Here is a 7,001-nt window from a genome sequence, read left to right as displayed (position 1 = left end):
TACACCACACATTTCCTGTTGCTGTTGCTGCTGTTGTCATCATTATTAATTTCATGTATGAATTACTTTCCATGAAGTATCCCACAATATACAAAGGACTGTTATTTACCAATGGCAATCATTTCACAATGCTGTAATGATTAGTTGCGTTCTGATCATCCTGGCCAATGCAATTTCATTTAAGCCCAATATAGGCTTGAGTTTATTTTCAGTAATCATGATTTAGAGACAGCTATGCAAACAGGTCATTCCAGGGTGTTTTGGTTATAACCTCTTAGCAGTTATCTGCTGTGTTTCTCAATCAACAATAGTCCACAAATCAGAGATAGCAACGCTGCTGTCGAAGCCATACTTTTCACCTCCCAATGATGGCAGAGGTGAGGGAAGAGCCTTGCTTTTGCCAAGTCGCTAATATCCGCAACATCTTCTGTTTCCCCTCTTTGAATGGAGAGTTGTTATCTGCGAATTACTAGCAGAGTACATTAGCCTTGCATGTTGCTTCACTGCGCACAGTGCGCATGGAGGGGAAGGAAGACTGCACCTTCTGGCCACACCTCCAACTTTGCCTACCAGCTTCACCCACATCTGAAAAGGAGAGACTATGCATGGGCACATATTATTATCACACTAGAGGCTGCTGCCCCTGTTCACTTGCCAACCCCATCTACCCACCAACCCCTTGCCTGCCTACCTCCCTTTATGCCTGACCAAACCTCCCTCCCTTGATACCTCACCCAAAAGAACCTGTCTTATCACCTCACCCAAAACATTTACCACCTTGCTGAAAATCCTCTCTTCTTCCTTTGCACCTCACTCCCCAAAACCCAGCCCGTCACATGATCTCATCCCTGCCCCATTTTCTTAGCTGATGCAGATTCCCCAGCCTTGCAGTAAAGTGAGGTTGCCATGATGAAATCCAAGAAGCAATACATCAAGGTTTATTGAGAAAATAATGTTTAAAGTTATATTTCTCCAGTGTAACTGTTGTCTGTTTTATATATATATAAAATACAGCCCTGACATTTGTTTGCAACATCTTTATTCCACATGCCACTGAAAAAAAAATCCTTGTTTAATATATGGAATAAGCAATATCTACTCTAGTTGTGCAGTCATTTTGACTTCCCAGATAATAGCTCTCCTCATACAATCAACAGTTTTGTCCCTGATTACATTTTTATTCTGTGGAAAAGTAAGTGTTGGGAGTTTATATTTAGGCATGGATGAAGAAGGATTTTTTTCATAATCTATTTCATATTTCACACAGCACATTAATTATTTTAGCTACTGACTTAATTAACAGTGGCAATTTCCACCCGTATCTCATAGTTGGATAGTTTCTTTACCACATCTAACAGGAAGTTTCAGATAACCAGGTGTCAAGTAAGATGTAAGTCACCATCAGACTGCCTAGATGTTCTGCAACATTCAGCATAAGTAATAACTGAGAGAAAAAAATACCCATTACCCACTTGTCATTTTTGAGAAACAAAGATTCAGGTTATTATCATCCCATTGTCCTTTACAGCACTGAACATGAAATATCACTGTTGCTTTATGAATATACTGCTTGTTGGCCAAACCACAAACACTATTTGCTTTTAATTAAATTTCATCTGCTTGTGATAATTTAATGGGCCCAAGAGCACTGCCCCTATTCCACTTACTCTGCACTCGGCTCCCACCTGTGGCTCCTAGAAGCTGTTACCATGCAACAGCGGCCACACCCAGAAACTGCTTCGATTGAACGACTAAACCAGGTGAGGAGAGCTGATGGGTGTCAAGCCCTCGTTGAGTTAAGGACCTACCCTGCATGCAAAGATATGCTCTGGCAGATTGAGCAGACGAAACCAATAGTAGGTCCAATGGTCAAGAAGGTGGTTTCTGCATGTGCTGTAGAGGTAAGTGACTGGCAGATGGGGCTTAGCGACCAGGGAAGGTAGCCCATCTAGGCCATGCCTCTAAACTTCAATGGGCCTACTCTGAGTAAAACCATCATTGGCCACAAGTCAATGTATCTCACCGTGAACAAAGGGTGAGGGGTCATGAAAGCCAGCCCTACCCCAAATATCCCCAGGGGCTCTATCACTGCCTGTTCCACCCCCAACTAGAAAGCTCTGAAGGGGTGCATTTGAGTGAACGTACTTTCAGGACTCCCACAAGTAAACCTGATAATGCAGGATTTCCAATTGTGGGGAGGCTTGTATATGTGTTCCCACAAACTGTTAGAATCTTCCTTCATATCTTTCCACACAATATGAAATCATAGAATTGTAGAGTTGGAAGGGACCTCCAGGGCTACCTCAACTGCCTGCAATGCAGGAATCACAGCGAAGGGGAAGGCTGGATAAAGATAAGGAAATGGGGGGGGGGCAGAGCTTAAATTTTCTGTTCCATAAACACTTGGTATGCTCTCTTCAGGATCAGTCCTTCCTAGTGCAAAACATGTTTACTAGGAAGTAAGTGTCACTGTTTCCAAATGCCTAGGGTTCAGGTGGGTTCAAATATGCAAATTTCTCCACAAAAGACTTACTGTGCTTCTCATTAAATCTGAGTTGATTAGTTCTGATCCTGATGCAATTATATAAAAAATGTTTTCCCAGGACTGTATTAGAAGTACAAATATTGTTTATTCTCAGCAAAAAAATTCAATTAAGAGAAGAACACAGCACATTCCAATTATATAATACCTCAGGCTTCCTATGACTCACTCAAACCTATTGGCTCCAAGTATACTGATGGGTTTAATGAAGCATAACAACGTAAGCAAGAGTAGACGAGATGCCACAGCGGTCACATCTAAATGCTTTGTGGATTCCCTATAGTCTTTACACTGGCAGTTCACATTAACTGATTCTCAAACCATAGTCTAGAATCTAGATTACCTGCAAATATAGCAGATCTGTTTTGAATCAGAGCTTAATGTATGCAGTCAAAGTGCAGGAATAAAATGCAGGCAATTCATCCACAGAAAAAGATTCTGGAAATTACTGGCAATTTGAAAGGAATATTCCACTTTAAAAATTGGAATGTTAAGTACTTTACAGATAATTTGACTTTAATGCCTGGGGTTTAAGCATATTCACAAACTGAACTTCTTGACTTACATCAAACCATTGGTCCTGGCTTTCCATGGGTTCCTTATTGTGTTCACCATGGGAGGCAGTTGAGGAAAAGAGCGAGGAGATAATCCTGTCCCTGGTGCTGCTGGTGATGAACTAGGGTAACTGTTGCCAAGGGTATGTGTTGCCCCGCTGCTGCTCCTTGTTCGCCGGCTCCTCCCCCGCCGCCTTCGCTGCACTCGCTGCCGTCGGGGGGATGTGTGTGAAGAGAGTGGGCGAGCAGGCGGGAGACTCGGGGCCAGGCGCAGGTGGATCCGCCCGTGGCTGCCGAGGGATGGAGCGGGCCGGTCTCGTCGAGCCCCGCCGCTGAGCTCGACTTTCTCCTCCAGAGTAAATTGGCTGTGCCGGAAGGCCTCTAGGGGTAAGACATTGGAGTGGATGCAACTTCTTCCTTAAGATTCACTCCCAGGCTATCACCGAGGCCTTACCTAGTAGCAGATGGTGTGATGGGGCTGCCCTCACCTGACCTTCAGGGCACAGAATTGCTGCCGCTTACTGAGAAGAAGCAGAGGACCAAGTTGGTAGGGAGGTCAGTGCAGTGCACCAACACAAGTGGAGCCCAACCAGTGTTTCTGCTGCTATGTTTGCACTGTGCTAACCTTGCCAATGCCCACCCCCTTGCCTCTCTTTCCTGATAAGCAGCAGAAATTCAGCCACCTGGAGGTCAGGTAAGTCCCACCTCCCCACCATGCTGTCCACTACTGGCCTTATCTAGAATTCTAGCATTGGAGTAATTGACTTCTCCGCCCAACCATGTTTGTCATTTCTATGGACAAAGGTTAGCACCACTGGTTGGTGGGACTTTGGTTGCCATTCATCAGTTTTGGGAGACAATGGCAAAGTGCTACTTCAGGGCTGAAGTCAAACTGTTGAAGAGCTACAGTACCTGCTGTGGCTGTAGAGACCGATATGTGAGAGACATGTTTTGCTGCAGTTGTGGTAGATGAAGGCATCCAGTTGTGCTCTCTGCACCCCTCCCAGCACTCAGTGATCCTCTAGACACTGCTGTGGCTGCACGACTTGGCTGATGGGGCTAGAAAGGAATTTTATGTGCACTCATGAGCCAGCTTCTAAAGATTTTTTTTACCATAGATCACTTGAAAATTGTTGTAGAAATTGTTGTGCATTGGGCTGGATGGTTTTTAATTGTATTTGCATTGCTTCTTATAATAGAATCATAGAATTGTATGGTTGGAAAGGGACCAAAGGGTCATCTAGTCCAACCCCCTGCAATTCAGGAATCACAGCTAAATAATCCCTGACAGGTGGTCATTCAACCTCTGTTTAAAAAGCTCCAGTGAATGAAAGTCCCACTACCTTCCAAAGTAGTCTGTTCCACTGTCAAACAACTCTTACCATCAGAAAGTTGTTCCTAAAGTACTCCACAAAGTGGTACTAGGCAGAGAGAGCAAATATAGACTTATTTTGTATATAGGAGTAAGGAAAGGAGGAAAAGGCCCCTTTTGTGAGGTGAAAAATTGAAAGAGCGTCTGAGGTTTGGCCTACGTAGCAAAAGGGATGCCACTTTCCGTAAAAATAATAATTGAAAGTTCACCCATTAGTGTAAATAGGGTGTCATCCTCTAGAGTCCCAGTTTTCAATTCCCCCTGCTTATCTTGAGTCAGCAGATGAGGTAAAACTGAAAACAGTCTTAGATTTACAGAACGCAAACATACCTTTCCTTCAGCAAGAGCCGTCAACAGATTCACAGTAGATCTAGCCATTCTAGCAGATCAGAGCAACAAGCAGAAGTGGATTAAGCAGCCGCTTGTAGATAAATCAAAATTCGCACACCACACTATTCTATAAATATCTAATTCAAAACCTAGAGTGACGTCAAGCAATAATACATCCTGACAAATGCTAGTCAATTCAGGTGACGAAGTATATGCCTGAATGAGAGCAAGTCTTTGGACATTTTGAATTTTTGACTCATAGCTGAACCGCCACAAGATTGCATTAAACGTGATGGATTCACTGCCTCTGGGCACAGTTTTATTGCTCAGAAACTCTCTTGCTGTGTCAAAGCAAAGTGGAACAATCCTATTCCAGATTCCAGCCTTTTCATGAAATATCAATACAATAATTTACATTATGTACAGAACAAAACTGTGCCTTAAGTCCCTAATCCTGAGAACTGAGATCCAGTTAACAAAAGCATTGTCTTATTCTGCCAGGGCTTCAGAATGATTCATATATGACAAAAACTACACAAAAAGCACCTACCCACATGGGTACTTCATGAGACAGTATTGTACTTAAAAGATTTAAACTCCATGCTTTGGTCTACATTAGGGTTGCCATATCCCAAGAAACAAAAATCCAGACACTGATGTTGTTGAGCTTTCTTGGCAAAATTACAAAAAAAATATGTTTTTCAGCTATTGGGGGTGGGGGACAGCCAAAGTGACATTACCGACATGGGTTGCCATATATCTGGATTTTCCAAAACATTTTGCCGATTTCCAACAGGACACTGCTTCCAACTGCAGTATTCTGGGTATGTCTAGGAAATTCTGGAAATTCTGGCACCTTCATTACATATCTTTAGGTGCCAGGAGAAAATGTTTCTCTATAACCAGGCCTTTGGCTGATTATCATTCCATGTCCTTTTAAATATGCTTGTGGGAATGGGTTTATCGGTTTGTTTTTATTTTATTATGTATTTTGTATTCCCATTTTGTTTGTTTTTTCAGTTGTGAACTGTGCTGTGATCTTCGGATGAAGGGCAATATACAAATTTAATAAATAATAATGGTGATGCAGGAGAGATCCAAGACCCAAACAAATTTGAGGGATTTGCACAGTCATGCAGTCAAATTGGGCGGCGGGGGGGGGGGGGAGATGTACTTCCCACTTCTGACCACATGTTTAATTACCACAACAACAGTGCCAAATCTCTTCTGGTTCACAGGACATGCCACTTGCTACTTGGTTGTTAGAGGAGAGATTAAAATTAAACCATCATGAACAGTCTTCTGGGAGAGCATGCTGGCTGTTCCTTAGCAACCCACCATTTTTTCTGTCCTGCTGCCTCCTTAGAAGGTGGCAGTTCTGCTCTGTGTCAGTCATGTGAGCATGCTTTCTCGGACAAGCAGAGAGAGATATGGGGTGTTGGGAACATTTTCACTATATGCACTACTGGAAGTTAGGATTGACAACTGACCAGGAGGTAGGAGCAGTGCTTGATAGTACCCTGATGTGGCCAGGGGATTATGTTACACTCTCATTAAAGGCACAGCTATGGATGCCAGTTGAAAAGCCGGCAACCCCAGTGAGAAGTCAGTGGGACTAGGGGAAGTTTCATGCATATAATGAGTTGTTGAGAAGGCTGGGGGAGAAGATCTCCCCAGGTGGACCTGCTGTGATCCAAGGCTGTCTCAACCTGCTCCAGCCAACCCATGGATTGACCCAAACCTGTCTGATTTCATTTGGGATCTGGGATCCCAATTCACAGCCCTAATAGTTGCCATCCATTATGGAGAGCACAGTTATTTTGTATAAAGATAACCCTTTTGGGATGGCATCGTCACTCAGTGGTCCAGCACATACACAAGGTCCCAGCAGGGGTGTAGTTTGGTAACCTTTGGTAATATGGTGCCCTGAGCAAAGCTAAAATTTGGCAACCCAAATGGATTTTCTCCATTATGGATCTTCTCAATTTTGTACCCCCTTCCCCACACAACCCTATATCCAGCACTGGTTCTAGATTCAATCCCTGGTATCTTCAGTTAAAAGGAGTAGGTAGCTGGTGATGTGAAGTCCTGCAAAGCCACAACTAGTCAGCAGCAGACAACATTGGTGTTGATTGACAAAAATACTCACCTGGTATAAGGTATGTTCACCATGCAGTAATATATGAAAGGGAAGACAATCCTT

The sequence above is a fragment of the Podarcis erhardii genome (assembly GCF_964252035.2).
Source record: "Podarcis erhardii genome assembly, chromosome: 5".
Taxonomy (NCBI): Eukaryota; Metazoa; Chordata; class Lepidosauria; order Squamata; family Lacertidae; genus Podarcis; species Podarcis erhardii.
The sequence above is the reverse complement of the archived record's forward strand: the minus strand, read 5'-3'. Positions refer to the sequence as shown.